Genomic DNA, 13679 nt, shown 5'->3' on the forward strand with positions numbered 1-13679 from the left:
GGTCTCACAGGAATCCGTGAAATAGCCACGGACGCGCTTAACTCAAAATATATGAGAAATATATGTTTTATTCTCTAAATATTCACTCAGTGAATGTACATAATCTCGTTGTCGCAAAGATCTCGCCAGAAAAACACGATCCATTGTGTTTTATTTTGAAATCTTCCTGATCCTCTGTGTATTTAACGGATCAAACCTTCGGCCATTACATGCCTTGTGTCTGAGGTTGATTTGCTGATCAACATATTATTCTGTTGCAGCGGGAGACACTAATGTTGACAAAGTGACATTATGATCTACGAGTTATGATCTACGTTTGTTCGCTGTTTTATTTTGTAATCTACCAGATGTGTGGTGCGATCTCATTGAGGCGCGCTCCACTGTAAGTGCCGTGGGCTGCTCTCCTTTAGTTAAAATATCGTCATTAAACAAACATTGGTGTCTTTTTTTTGCATAGATATTATATATGCAGTATAATTATTTATTAGACAGTGTGTGATATTCGATATATTGGGTAGAAATATGTTTTCACAACCCTAGCACAACCCTATAACGGAAGAACTACAACTATGGTGCTGATGTCAACATAAGTACTGAAGAGAGGTCTAGGGCAGTGGTCCCCCGGGCGGCGGACCGGTACCGGTCCGTGGATCAATTAGTACCAGGCCACACAAGAAATAATTAATTATTTCCGTTTTATTTATTATCTGAGTATAAACGATCTTTTATTTTAAAAAACCTTTCATTTTGAAAAATGACTGGATTTCCGGTCACCTGGGCGCGAAAATGTAACCCACAAACTAGCAAAATGAGTAAGAAACAGATGTCTTTGGAGAGTTTCTTTGCAAAGGGGAAAAGGCCCAGTGAAGAGACAGAAGAGCCTACGACTTCTAAGAAAAAGAAGGCTTTTAACAGACAATACCAGGAGTCCTATTTGAAATACGGATTTATAGCGGCAGGTGATTCGCACATACCATGCCCGCTCTGCATAATATGCAGCGACCGGCTTGCTAATGAGGCAATGAAGCCTTCAAAACTGCTTCGCCACTTGGAGACCAGGCACCCTGGATTAAAAGACAAACCCCTGGATTATTTTGAAAGAAAAAAACAGGAACATGAGGGACAGAAGAAATTACTGAGGGCCACCACATCAGTAAATGCGAATGCACTGAGAGCATCATACTTGGTGGCTAAACGTATTGCTAAGGCTAAAAAGCCATTCACTATTGGTGAAGAATTGATCTTGCCTTCCGCTAAAGACATTTACCGTGAACTTCTAGGAGAAGCTGCTGTTACAAAGATAGCACAGGTGCCTCTGTCGGCTAGCACTGTGACTCGGCGCATTGAGAAAATAGCCGAAGACATTGAGACATAATTGTTGGAGAGGATTAAAAAATCACCGTGGTATGCCCTCCAGAATGACGAATCTACAGATGTTGACAACAAGGCAATACTACCTGTTTATGTGCGATATCTTTATCAGGAGGATGTGAATGAGAACATGTTATGTGCACTGTCGTTAGCAACCAACACCACAGCCGCAGAACTGTTCAAGTCGCTAGATGGTTATATGTCAGGAAAACTGGAATGGGCCTTTTGTGTCGGCATATGCACAGAAGGAGCTTCTGCCATGACCGGACGGCTGTCTGGTTTAACTGCTTGGATTAAGGAGGTTGCACCTGAGTGTGAATCTACACATTGTATCATTCACAGACGCCTTATCTTATACACAGAAATAAGATGGTTATCCAGAGGGAAAACGCTGGCTAGAGTGTTTGAATTACGAGAGCCGCTGCAAAGATTTCTCTCAGAAAAGAAGTCACCGCTGGCAGCACATTTCAGTGACGAGGAATGGATCGCAAAACTGGCTTACCTGTGCGACATATTTAACCTGCACAATGAACTCAATCTGTCACTTCAAGGAAAAATGACAACTGTCTTCAAGTTGGCAGATAAAGTAGCTGCATTTAAAGCCAAATTGGATTTATGGGGACGGCGCGTGAACAGAGGCATATTGGACATGTTTCAAACATTAGCGGGGATTTTGGGTGAGACTGAGCCTGAGCCTTCATTCTCCCAGCTGGTGCACGATCACCTGTCTTTGCTTTTAAAGGAGTTCGGACGCTACTTCCCAACCACAAAGGACCCACGAGCTGGCAAGGAATGGATCCGCGACCCATTTGTCAACAAACCAGGTGAATCTAGCATGTCTATGCAAGAAGAAGATCAACTGCGTTAGATCGCAAATGACGGCGGCCTTAAAAGTATGTTCGAGACAACAACTCTGCCGGTGTCCTGGATTAAAGTCATGGCAGAATACCCTGACATCGCCACCACAAACAAATTAGAAATTGATCAGTGGCTTAGGACCGGGTCGTGTAAAAGAAAAGCAGATGAAAATTCTGACTCCACTGGAAATGTTGTTGAGTCCCAGGATGATGGTTGAACGGCTGTGACGTTGTCAAAGCAGACCCTGCCTACAACTCGCCATGAACGTGAAAAATCCACAGCCAAGGTGAGACGGAAATACCACAGCAACTACATACAGTTTAGGTTTTTTTGGAGGGGCGGGGAGGAAGATCCCAAACCACAGTTTTATGCTATGAATTGTTAGCTAACGAGGCTATGAAACTGGCAAAGTTGAAGCGACATCTGGAAACTAAACACAAGGAGTACATGGGGAAACCTACTGGATTTTTTTGAAAGGAGACTTGACGAACTCAAGCAGGATATGACGAAAGAGGTTCCATAGTTTTTTGCACCTGGAGAAAATGCGAAGGCTACTGAGGCTTCATAAAAGGTGTCCCTCTTGATCGCTAAAGCTGGAAAACCTCATTCAATATGTGAAAATGTAATTAAACCAGCTGCAAAGGGGATGACTAGCATATTGTTTGGGGGGAAAGCCAGTGACAAAATGAACAGGATTCCTCTTTCTAATGACACCGTCCAGCGGCGCATCAAATCTATGGCTGAATCTGTGGAAGGTCAGCTGGTGACACGTTTTCGCCAAAGCCAGTTCTTCTCACTACAGTTGGATAAATCTACTGACATTGGGAATGAGGCAAATCTGCTGTGTTTTGTGAGATACATTTATGCCGGTGGAGTGCATGATGACTTTCTCTTCTGTCGTTCCCTGCCGACCAACACCACAGGAGAAGCGGGTTTTTTCAATCACTGAATGATTTCATAATGAAAAATAACCAGGACTGGTCAAGATGTGATGGTGCAACTGCAATGACTGAAAAGCAAATAGGACTAGTTGCGCGCGTTTGCGCAGTAGCACAGTCTGCAGCAGCAACACACTGTTGAAACCACAGAGAACAACTGGCTGTGAAAAGAATGCCACAGAGCCTAAAATCAGTACTGGACAAATCTGTGAAAATAGTCAACAAAATCAAAGGTAAAGCACTCAACACACGTCTTTTTAAAGCTCCGTGTGAAGAAATGGGGAGCAAACACACAAAACTCCTTTTCCACACTGAAGTCCGCTGGTTGTTGCGTGGAAAAGTTCTCACCCGTCTATTTGAACTGCGACACAAGGTTATGTTATTCCTGCATCACAGCGATGAACTGTATGACAGAATTCATGATTTCCAGTGGCTCGCAAAGTTGTCATACTTGGCTGATATTGTCAGCGCTCTCAATACTTTGAATGTGGCGCTGCAAGGAAAGACCGTCACCATCTTCAATGTCCAAGACAAAATTAAACCCACACGCCTGAAGATGGAATTATGGTGTGCCCGTCTCGATCGCCGAGAAGTTTTCCGACACTTGCTGATTTTCTTGTCACTGCTGGAGAGGAGGTGGATAGGAGCACAGTTGCATCCTTCAACATCTGCAAGACCTCCACTCGCAGCTGGGAATATATTTTCCAGAATTAGACACAAGCTTTGAGTGGATCAGAAATCCATTTGGGGACAAAACACACATCGAGCAAGTCAGTTACAGACTTTCACCAAGAGAGGATGACAGCCTCGTGGACATTGCATCAGATGGGACACTGAGGACAACTTTCAGGGAGAAAGGATTGACTGACTTTTGGCTCCACATCCAAACTGAGCACCCTGAGCTGGCTGACTCTTCTCTGAAACTGTTGATTCCCTTCCCAACCGCCTTCAACTGCGAATTTCCTTCCTTTGTTGGTCTGAAAACAAAGCAGCGCAACCGGATCAATGTGGACTATGATATGAGACTGAAACTCTCCAGTTTGGAGCCAGACATTGCTTCACTCGTGGCCCAGGAAAAAAAGCAGCACCATTCTTCCCATTAAGATGACAAAATAAACTGAGTGAGTACTATGATATTAATAAACTGTCATTTTAGGTTTTATTGTGAACTGTTTAAGTTGGCATATTGTTTTGGGGCTATTTTGAGTTAGGTGGTCCGTAAGTGTTTTTTCTATGGGTGAAGTGGTCCTTGGTCTGAAAAAGTTTGAGAAACACTGACGTAGAGCCAACAGACATGTTGAGATCAGGTCATGGTCTTACCTGGCTAACTTGGCAGTCATGGCTGGATAGGAAAATATTAGACCTTTATGATTACCTACTTTGTGAGACTACTGTGGTGAACAAGAATTACAATAGATAACCAAATTTATTCACTGTCAGACCATAAATAATGGGTTAACTGTGCCAGTAAATTCTAAGACAGCCTGAAAAAGCTTTAGTTTGGCTGGATGTTTAAATGATAAAGCAACAACAAGAGAGAGAGCCAGACTACCAAGGAACCAGGGGGTTCCCATTATCACAAAATGTAAAGTCTCCTTTCAGACAAACAAAAATTGCCACAGCTCACTGATATTTAAAGTCATCTTGACAGGGTATTGGGTGAAATTTCCAACCAGCAATAATCACATCTCAGTAGAACTTCATAGACCATGAAATTGCCTCTGCAAAAAGATGCCCATAGCCTCTACAAGATTGAACTGGACCTGGTCCAACACTCACAACCCACATGGTGCATCTTCCCAACCTTACTGTCATGGCTGGATGGGAAAACACTAGACCTTTTGCTCTGATAACCTCTTACCATTCAAAGACCATTTGGTAGTTTTGGGCAGTGGATGTTTAGGGGGAGATAGCCAGTCAACAAAAAATGCCACATAGTGGCAAAAAAAATCAAATAAACATGACTTAATTAGTTAATTAAATGTAATATATTAAGATGTATAAAGGCTCATAACATTAGTGGTGGCTTTCTGAAGTCCATTTCCATGTTCAACTATGTCCCATTGTTGCAGCAATTTTTGGGTTTATACCATTTACATACATTTGCTACTCAATAAAGCAATTTTATTCATGGATAAAAATCGTCAGGAAAACCCTCCAGAATATAACATCAATATGCCAAGACTTTGGTCATTTTGGAGACTGTATTTTCAGTGATTGGATGACGTGTACTTTCTTCTTCAAACTGCTGAGAAACCCCCTTATTATCAATATACCTTGGAAAGCTGCACACCACTCTGAATGCTCTAGGTCTCTAGTTTATGGCTGTAAAGTTTCACAAGGCTGTGATTATCCTAGAGGTCACAGCATCTCATTTTATACAGTGAGGTTGAGATTCAAGAAATGCCCTCACTGCAATGAACTGGCTACAAGTGATGACTAACATCATCCCACATGAAGAAAACTGGGCTCACTGAATCCACAAGAGGCTCAGCTTTCCAGTGATACCCAGATACCCATTTATGTAATTCAGCCTGTTTAGGGACCTCAGTATACACAAATATTCAAATACAGTAGGCGGAAATCGCAAATTTTACATGAGAAAAACTTTTTGGTTTTTGCCTTAAACTGCATTATATCAGCATAAATGCATGTATGTAAAGAGGAAACTTGTGGGAAGACAGCGAGGCTATTTTCATTCAGATAGCATGACATCAGAGGTCACATGACCGCTTTGAAAATTGCAGCGTTTTTTCTTCATGAACCAAAAAAACCATCAGAATCACATTCAGTAATGCATAGCCTACAGTATAAATCTTGAGAGCATTCTGAAAGATTAGGCATGTTATCAACATGTTAGGAGGCAGCATCAGACACAAGGATGTGATGGTGCTTATGAGGTGTTGCTTCAAGATGGTTGTTGTTGTAAGATGTTTTGTTCTGGGATGGGTGAGTACGAGTATAGACAGTATACCCACTACAAAAAACTAGACTACACCACTGATCTGGTTTCCTCTCATAACTTCACCCTTTTCACTTTTTTCAGCGCTTGGTTGTGCTAATGGACACTCCAAGGAGTCACTGTTCATTTTTTCAGGTAACTACATTTTGTTTATGTTTTTTGCCAAAATTAGCATCCCAGTTAATGCTACAGTTAATGCTAACATGATTTCTGTAGTAAGGCGTGTAGTGCAGTGTCCTCGGTTGTCAGTCAGATCAACCTCTCGCTTCTCCACAGTCCAAATATGGTCTGCTCCCAGTTTACGAAACCAAGATGGTGACATACTAAAAGAAAGATGACGACTAGTGTAATACTGAACTCGATGCTTGAAACGAGCAATCCACAAACCAACGGGTGAAGTCACGGTCACTACATCCACAGATCCCCCTAGCAACTACTTTTCAAAAAAGCGACCAGCAACAAATCTAGCAACTTTTTCTGGTGTTACTGGAGACTTTTGGAGACTCATTCTTACTCTTCTTAATGAGCAGCAGGGGCTGCCAGCAGCCCATCCCTCTTCCCAAAGCACTCACAAGTGGTGCAGTCCTCCCGCAGGAGTCTCTCTGCAGTCACAGAGCCAAAGAGGGTGTTAACCCCTTAGCGTCCAGTCTGCAAATCGCGCATGCGCGAAGTCGCCGCTGGCTGGCTTGCAGTCAGTGTCTCTTTTGGGTCACTTTTGCTGGTCCCGAGGCCGGATAAAGGAGGAGGGTTGAAATTGTGACAAAAGACAGTGCATTTACAGTTCTAAATATATTTATGGTCTATTTTACTTTCTCTCTGTCTTTCCCAGGACGTTATTCCTCTCTCCTACAGAGTCCATTACAAGTACATGCACATGGTAAATTATGCAAATTAGGTAGTGATCCACTGATGGAGCTACAGTATTGAGGTCCCCCCCATATACCCGGCCCACTAATCGTGGGTCAATCACATTATTAATGTTTCACAGCAAAAAAGCTGTTAAGACAAACGCAAAGCAAGACAGTATTGATGAATGCCACAAAAGTTATTTAATTGCTTGTATGCACCATTTAAGATCAAATCTGTGCGTAATCATTCATGCACGAGGCCCATTGTCAGTTCTTCAGATTGGTGAGTCCCAGAAATTACTTTCCACCACAGCCAGCTTTCATGAACATGCAGGGAAGCATTCTGGTGCAAACACATCAGCTCACACTTCATAGCCAGCCAGCAAGACTGGAGAAAGGCAAATAAAATAAACTGCACAAATTCAGTTTCATTTTCCATCTCCACATTGCCTCATTTAGGGCAAAGTTGCCTAGCTTGGGCTTTTGTAAATGGAAAGCAGAGAGCTATAGATTGCAGGAGCACTGTTGGATATCAATCCCATTTATATCAGCAGCCATGCCAATTCAATCCACCAAGAGATTAATTGTGTATGCAATATTTGTTTATTCTGTCAATTCTTTTCTCCACACATTCACTGGTCTGCCACCTCCTCCCTCCCTCCAATATTATTCTTCCCTCACTCTTTACATTCACAGTAAATGCTGGTTGTTCAGGGATCCTTTAGTTAATAAATACATGCAGGTTAAATGGTAAAAAAAAATATGACCTTCAGTGCTCATAATGTTCAATCCTCACTGTATTACTGTCTGCTCTGGGGAAAAACACCTAATTTGTCTTAATCATTCTTCATTATTGAAAGCTTGCACAGCCCATCCCAAGTTATTTTGGCATCCAGGGAGAGTCCTGTTATTTTTCTGCTCAGACAGTTTGAGGTGACAGGCAGGTGGGAGCGCTTACAAGGCTCTTACAAGACATTTATCAGATTGCACACAGCTACCTCTCAAGACACAAAGGGCCTTACACATCTTTTGTCACATACACTAAGAACTACAATATCTGAAAACATACTGTGATGTGGAAAATCGCTGGAATGCCTCATTAAATCAATTCACTTGGTGGAAATTTTGTTAAATTGGGAAACTACAGTGTCATGTTTTGTTTTCCAACTGCTATCCAAAAATATATATATTTGAATTGTGAAAAAAACTAAAATTAATATTATATTTTGGGTGACTGTGATTTTGACTGTGTGAGTGGTCAGTGCATCCATAGACGAAAAAGACAGCAATCTGACGAACCATCCATCCATCCTAGGAGCTCCCCTCCACTCTCATCCAGGAAGAATTCCAGGCTTGTTAGACGAATCTGCTGCTGGGTTTATTTTCACACTCAACTAATATAACATGGAAGCATGGTGGACTTAGGGTTGTTAGCCAACTAGTGGATGGATGGCTAGTTAGTAAACTGACTAATTCTGATACACTTTCAAGATACACAGATTAAAGAAAATTATTCGAACACAGTTGTCATTCATCTGGTGTAGTAATGTTCTTTCGTATACGGTAACTGGAGTGTTTTTATTAACTATTAACAGCTGGCTAGTTAGCTTGCTTGCAAAGGGGCCTTGTTCACACTCTAACACCAACCACAGTGCAGAGAGAGAGGTATATGTTCTTTAATGGTATACTTTGCAGGAATTTACTTAAAACAATTTATAGAGTTATGCCCTGTCAATTATCACTTGGGACCCACTAAAAGTGTGTGGTGGTGTCTGTATCTGCAGAGACCCTGGCCTTTATGTGGATATTTGTCTTTACTTATCATTTTGCTTAGTGCAAGAGGGAGTCAGTAATTGTATTCAGAGGCAACAAGCACCTATTCCCACCCAAAATGCTCTAAAAGCTGTCTGAATGCTACATGCCTAGCACCAAACAGGAGACAGAAAAAATTAGCCAACCCTTTATTGATGGCTCTCAACACTGCGAAGACTGATCTGGAGTTGAGATGGTGTTACGGTTGATAACCACTGAATCACAGGAGATCAGCAACCATTGTGATACACACAGATCTCAACAATTTGTTGTTGTTTGTTGTCAACAAAGAATAGAGAAGCTTGGATTGAAACACACACAGAGGGAGTGTGGTCAGGACACCATTACTCCACTATATATTTACATAGTAACTAGTTGTTTACTGCTATATACATTTTATATTAATATAAATTAAAGACTTGTTCCTGTTAGCCCCTCTACAACAGAAGACTGATGATGACGAAATGGTCCTACTGGTAATTAAGAGTTAGACTGTTGGAGTAGTTTGGACACATCATTCTTGAAATATGCTGCACAAGCTGTTTGTACTAATTTGATGGATATTTTATGCGTTTTGTGGCTGCGAGACGATGGCCCTCTTAACTTCAATAGTTTGGATGGAAGATAGACTAATGGGTTTAAACTCACTGGTTTTATTGGTCCTTACTACTTCAAAGAATTCCATTGGACATGCGGGGAATAGATAATGACTGTTTTGGTTTTTTTTTTAAGGTGTACAGTACTGTAAAATGTACAGTTTTGCAGTGTAAGCACAAGTGGCTGATAAAACAGCAAAGCCACACAGACATCATTCTGTCCACAACACCACAGGAGCAGAAAACTGATTCAGCATCTTCTAATCCTCACATTTCTCTCCCAGTACATGAATAGATGTTTTTAGATGGAAAATCCTACCTGGGAATGGAATAAAATGTATTACTGGCAAATTCTCCAAAGACTTAGAGACAATTCTCCATCCTGGGTCTGAGGACAGACTGTGTCTTATTCTATACAGACTGTAAAGCCCATTGAGGGGAATATGTTTTTTTCTGATATTGAGCCATATAAAAAAAATTACTTGACTCTGAAAATTAATCTTTTTGTTTTTCTTCATGAATTTCTTCCCTTTATCCAAACAGTTGGCTGACCATCTGCTGCATTTGTTGGACCACGAGATTGAGGGTGAATAAATGAAGAGTGGAAGCAGAGAACCAATTCACACCAAAGCGTCACTCAGCTGAGCAGGAGAGTGGACGTTTTTTTCCCCCTCTACAAACTACTTGTTTCCCCTGCGGTTTGATTTGCTCCAGAATTTAAGAAGTATCTTAAAACAGGGTTAAAAAGGTAAATCACACTAAAACCAAGATAATGACATTTCATTTATTTTGCATTGGCAATAGAGTACTAATCATACGTTTATTATTGTGACAACAACTATTAGGACAATGTTCTGTGTTGCTGCTATGCTCTTTTGTTTGACTGCATTGCCAAACAAACTAACATAATGATAGCAGGATTAACCTGGTTTATTTTAAATGAGGAGTTGGATAAAAGCTTACAGGCAGGCAGGTTCAGATTCAGGTAGGCAGGAAAGCATGTAAGCAGGCACATCCAGGTCCAGGTAAAGGGACAGAGTGGTTACGGTTTCAGTCATTTAGACCGGAGCCCTGTACTACGAAGTATAACATTCTTATTCAACATTACACATTCTTATTCTCGTATTCAACATACCCAGGATATCTCCTCGTGATCTTGCTTCACTCAGCCTAACAACCATAGTCATGGATAACTGGTATCAAAAAGGTGGTTATCAACTTTCTGAGTTAACCCTTTCCTCTTCAGGCTCTGTGTGCGTTCACATAAAGGGGCATTGGGAGTGTCAATTTGACTCGACTACCAGAAAAAACAATCACATTCCGCCCACTTCTATGAAAAATATTAGATATTATTACAGCTAAAAGCAATACTGTTGCTCTAAATAAGGCATGCTATTAATTTTGGCAGAAAATAACAACCACACCCATCAGCTGACTGCTACAGCGATACGCACAGTAACTCTACTGTACCTGCAGCTATGTTACATACAGTAACTCTCCGTGCAGTCCGTGGCCTAGAGGTTAGGAATCGGGCTTGTAACTGGAGAGTCGATGGTTTGAATCCCGGTACTGACAGGTCAAGGACTGAAGCGCCCTTGAGCAAGGCACCAAACCCCCCTGCACAGCTCCCCGCAGTAATGTGCTGCCCACTGCTCCTTGCATGGTATGTTCACTTGTGTGTAAAAAAGGATGGGTTAAATTCAGAGGTTGAATTTCCCCATTGTGGGATTAATAAAATAATCTTCTCTACTGTACCTGCAGCTATGTTACATACAGTAACTCTACAGTAACTGCACAGCTCCCTTTGTTGACATAAATGTAACATGACGACTCAATACGTTTACATTTATATCTTATTATCCCCACTGAGAATCTGTATATCTCATATACATATTCTTCTGGGTTTCTAACGGGTTTTGCCGGCCTCGAAAAACTCTCGCCCTCCTCAGAGACCCTCGCACTATCCGCGCAACAACGTTCCCAAAATGTTGATGCCATTTTCCAAGAAAATTGATTGGTTAGTAGGCGGTGCTTTTATAGATACTTATCTCTTATCGAGAACATAACCTGGTCCCGACCATGGTGATCTAGCCAGATTAAAAGAGAACCACCTTTGTGATACTGATCCAGGGTTAGAGCTGAAGTTACCTGGTCTACTCTCAAATCCAGCTTTGTAGTACAGGGCTCGGTTGTCGTCTGTCTCCCTGTATGTGTTCTCCTCCCTTCCTTACCTGTTTCCCAGTGTTCTGAGTCCACACCTGTCGCTCGCATCTCATCAGCAGCCACACTACAAGGGCCCTGGGCTTCCCTTCTTCTTGGCACCAGACTTTACTCTCTCAATGATTCTGTAGGTTGTTATATGAAACTTTTGTCTTATGATTTTTTTTCTCAAGTGTTTTTTCCTGGAAAACTCCTCCTGTGTTTTTTTCTCCTGCCTCTCCAGTTTATCCATAGACTCTGCATTTGGATATCTATACCACAACACCTGTCTGTTCAGTTGCCATTACCCTGATCCATACTGCATGCCGCCGGCCTTCCCTCCACATCCGACCAACCCTCTGTATCCTTCCCTAATAAATCCTCTTAAAAACTGCTCACTGCCTCTGCCTCCACTTCTCTTCAAATCTTGTTTGGAAACTCAACCTGAGTCAGGGTAAGGTTCAGGTCCTGGAAAAGTTCAAAGTTAATGGCAACTTATATTATTCTTTAATGGTCTTTGATTACTGGACTGAGCATCTCTTTTAATAGGTACTTAAACAATTCTGGACTATGGTACAGTATCCATTTCTTGACATGCATGAGTAAATGTCAACAATTACTGTAAAAGCTGATGACAAAGATAATTCTCAACATTCTGTCATTTAAGGTCCTGGGTAAAGGCCCTTTGTGAATCTGTGCCCAGGACTCAAAGTCATGATAACTTATCCATTAGAGTGGACAGTGATTAGACAGTGATGCAGAAAACCTGCTTTCTCCCTTATTGTTCCAGTGGGAAGTTGACAAAATATGTTAAAAGAAACCTTAATGATTTTCAACCAGCTTTGCCTCACCACTGTGTAGGAAGTACAGATGAAACCTCAACGCTGACCAAAGCTCCCTGCTCATGTGCTAGCCAAGGTCTGCTTTAAGCTAGCAAATGTCCACCTGAAGATGCCTTCAGCCTGAATCGGGGAGCTCTGTGTTCAGACAACATGGAGGGAATGAGAAAAATTGTTCATCTGCAACAATAACCAACACTGCAACAACACAAAGCTGTTTGAACAATGGCAGTTTCCTTGAATAACAAAATTACTGAAACCAAATGACATGCAGTTGCCGGGGCTCATGGTTGTGGCTCACTCTGACAGGTTGAAAATCCTTGGCCTGAATGAAGATGTGATGGGCTAACATTAATGTGAAAATCACTTACACTGACAATCAGCTTATATAAGAAATGTGCAGTTATTACTGATGAAGTTTTTTAACGACTGGAGAGCTGCTACAAGTTAAACTGCACCTTCACAACCCAAAAAGCAGCTCAGACAACAGCAAACCCCAGACTGGCAGCAGCAATAGTTGTGTAATTTAGCACAAGCCAACAGTGAGAATGAGCTTACACCCTGGAGAAGATACTTTGCTGTTTCTGTATAAATCAAAATTGAGATTTTCCAATTTTTTCTCAATTGGTTACTTGGCAAATTGCTCTATTATCCATGGACTGTTAAAAGTACAAACTGCTTTATTGTTTCTGGTGTTTTATCTTTTATCTCTCTGCTTTCTTCCACTCTGTCCTCTCTTTTTCACTGTAATACAGTTTAACAGAGGATATAACTTTAATGGTCCATTTAAAGAAACTGGGTCATCGCAGTGGCAAGCATTAGGATACAACAAGAACCATGATCAGTCGGTTATCTTGTCTCTTGTTTTTATCTTTGTATTCTCTCTCAATCAAGTATGGAAGTAAAAACTAAGGTAGTAATGCTGTATGGAAGCAAGATATTAGCCAAACTGTACAAGACTTTTAGCCATTCTAGTGGCTCAATGGATGACAATATCAGTTTGTCAAAAATGGATTCGACTGACTGTGTCATGTGAATGCAGGAAGTAATGTTGTATTCATTAGATGATGAAAAATGTGGCTGTGGCAGTTGAAGATGGATGGATGTTTAAGAACATTGCCTTTTCTATTATTTGATCATGATTTTTCCCTTACTTTAAGCCTGAACCCCAAGCTGTCTCAGGGCATTTTTTTTTTTGCTCTTTTTTTACATTTTACCCACTGTGGCCTTGTATTTCTCAGCAATATATAAAATAT

At 41.3% G+C, this 13679-nt stretch overlaps 1 non-coding gene across 1 annotated transcript; it reads right to left on the minus strand.

Moving 5' to 3' along the window:
- Positions 1-4758: 4758 nt before the first annotated feature.
- On the minus strand, positions 4759-4900 carry LOC131961082 (U4 spliceosomal RNA). Its single transcript, XR_009389829.1, has one exon. It is a non-coding gene; the product is annotated as a U4 spliceosomal RNA (small nuclear RNA).
- Positions 4901-13679: the final 8779 nt, after the last annotated feature.

This window comes from Centropristis striata, chromosome 2, assembly GCF_030273125.1.
Source record: "Centropristis striata isolate RG_2023a ecotype Rhode Island chromosome 2, C.striata_1.0, whole genome shotgun sequence".
Taxonomy (NCBI): Eukaryota; Metazoa; Chordata; class Actinopteri; order Perciformes; family Serranidae; genus Centropristis; species Centropristis striata.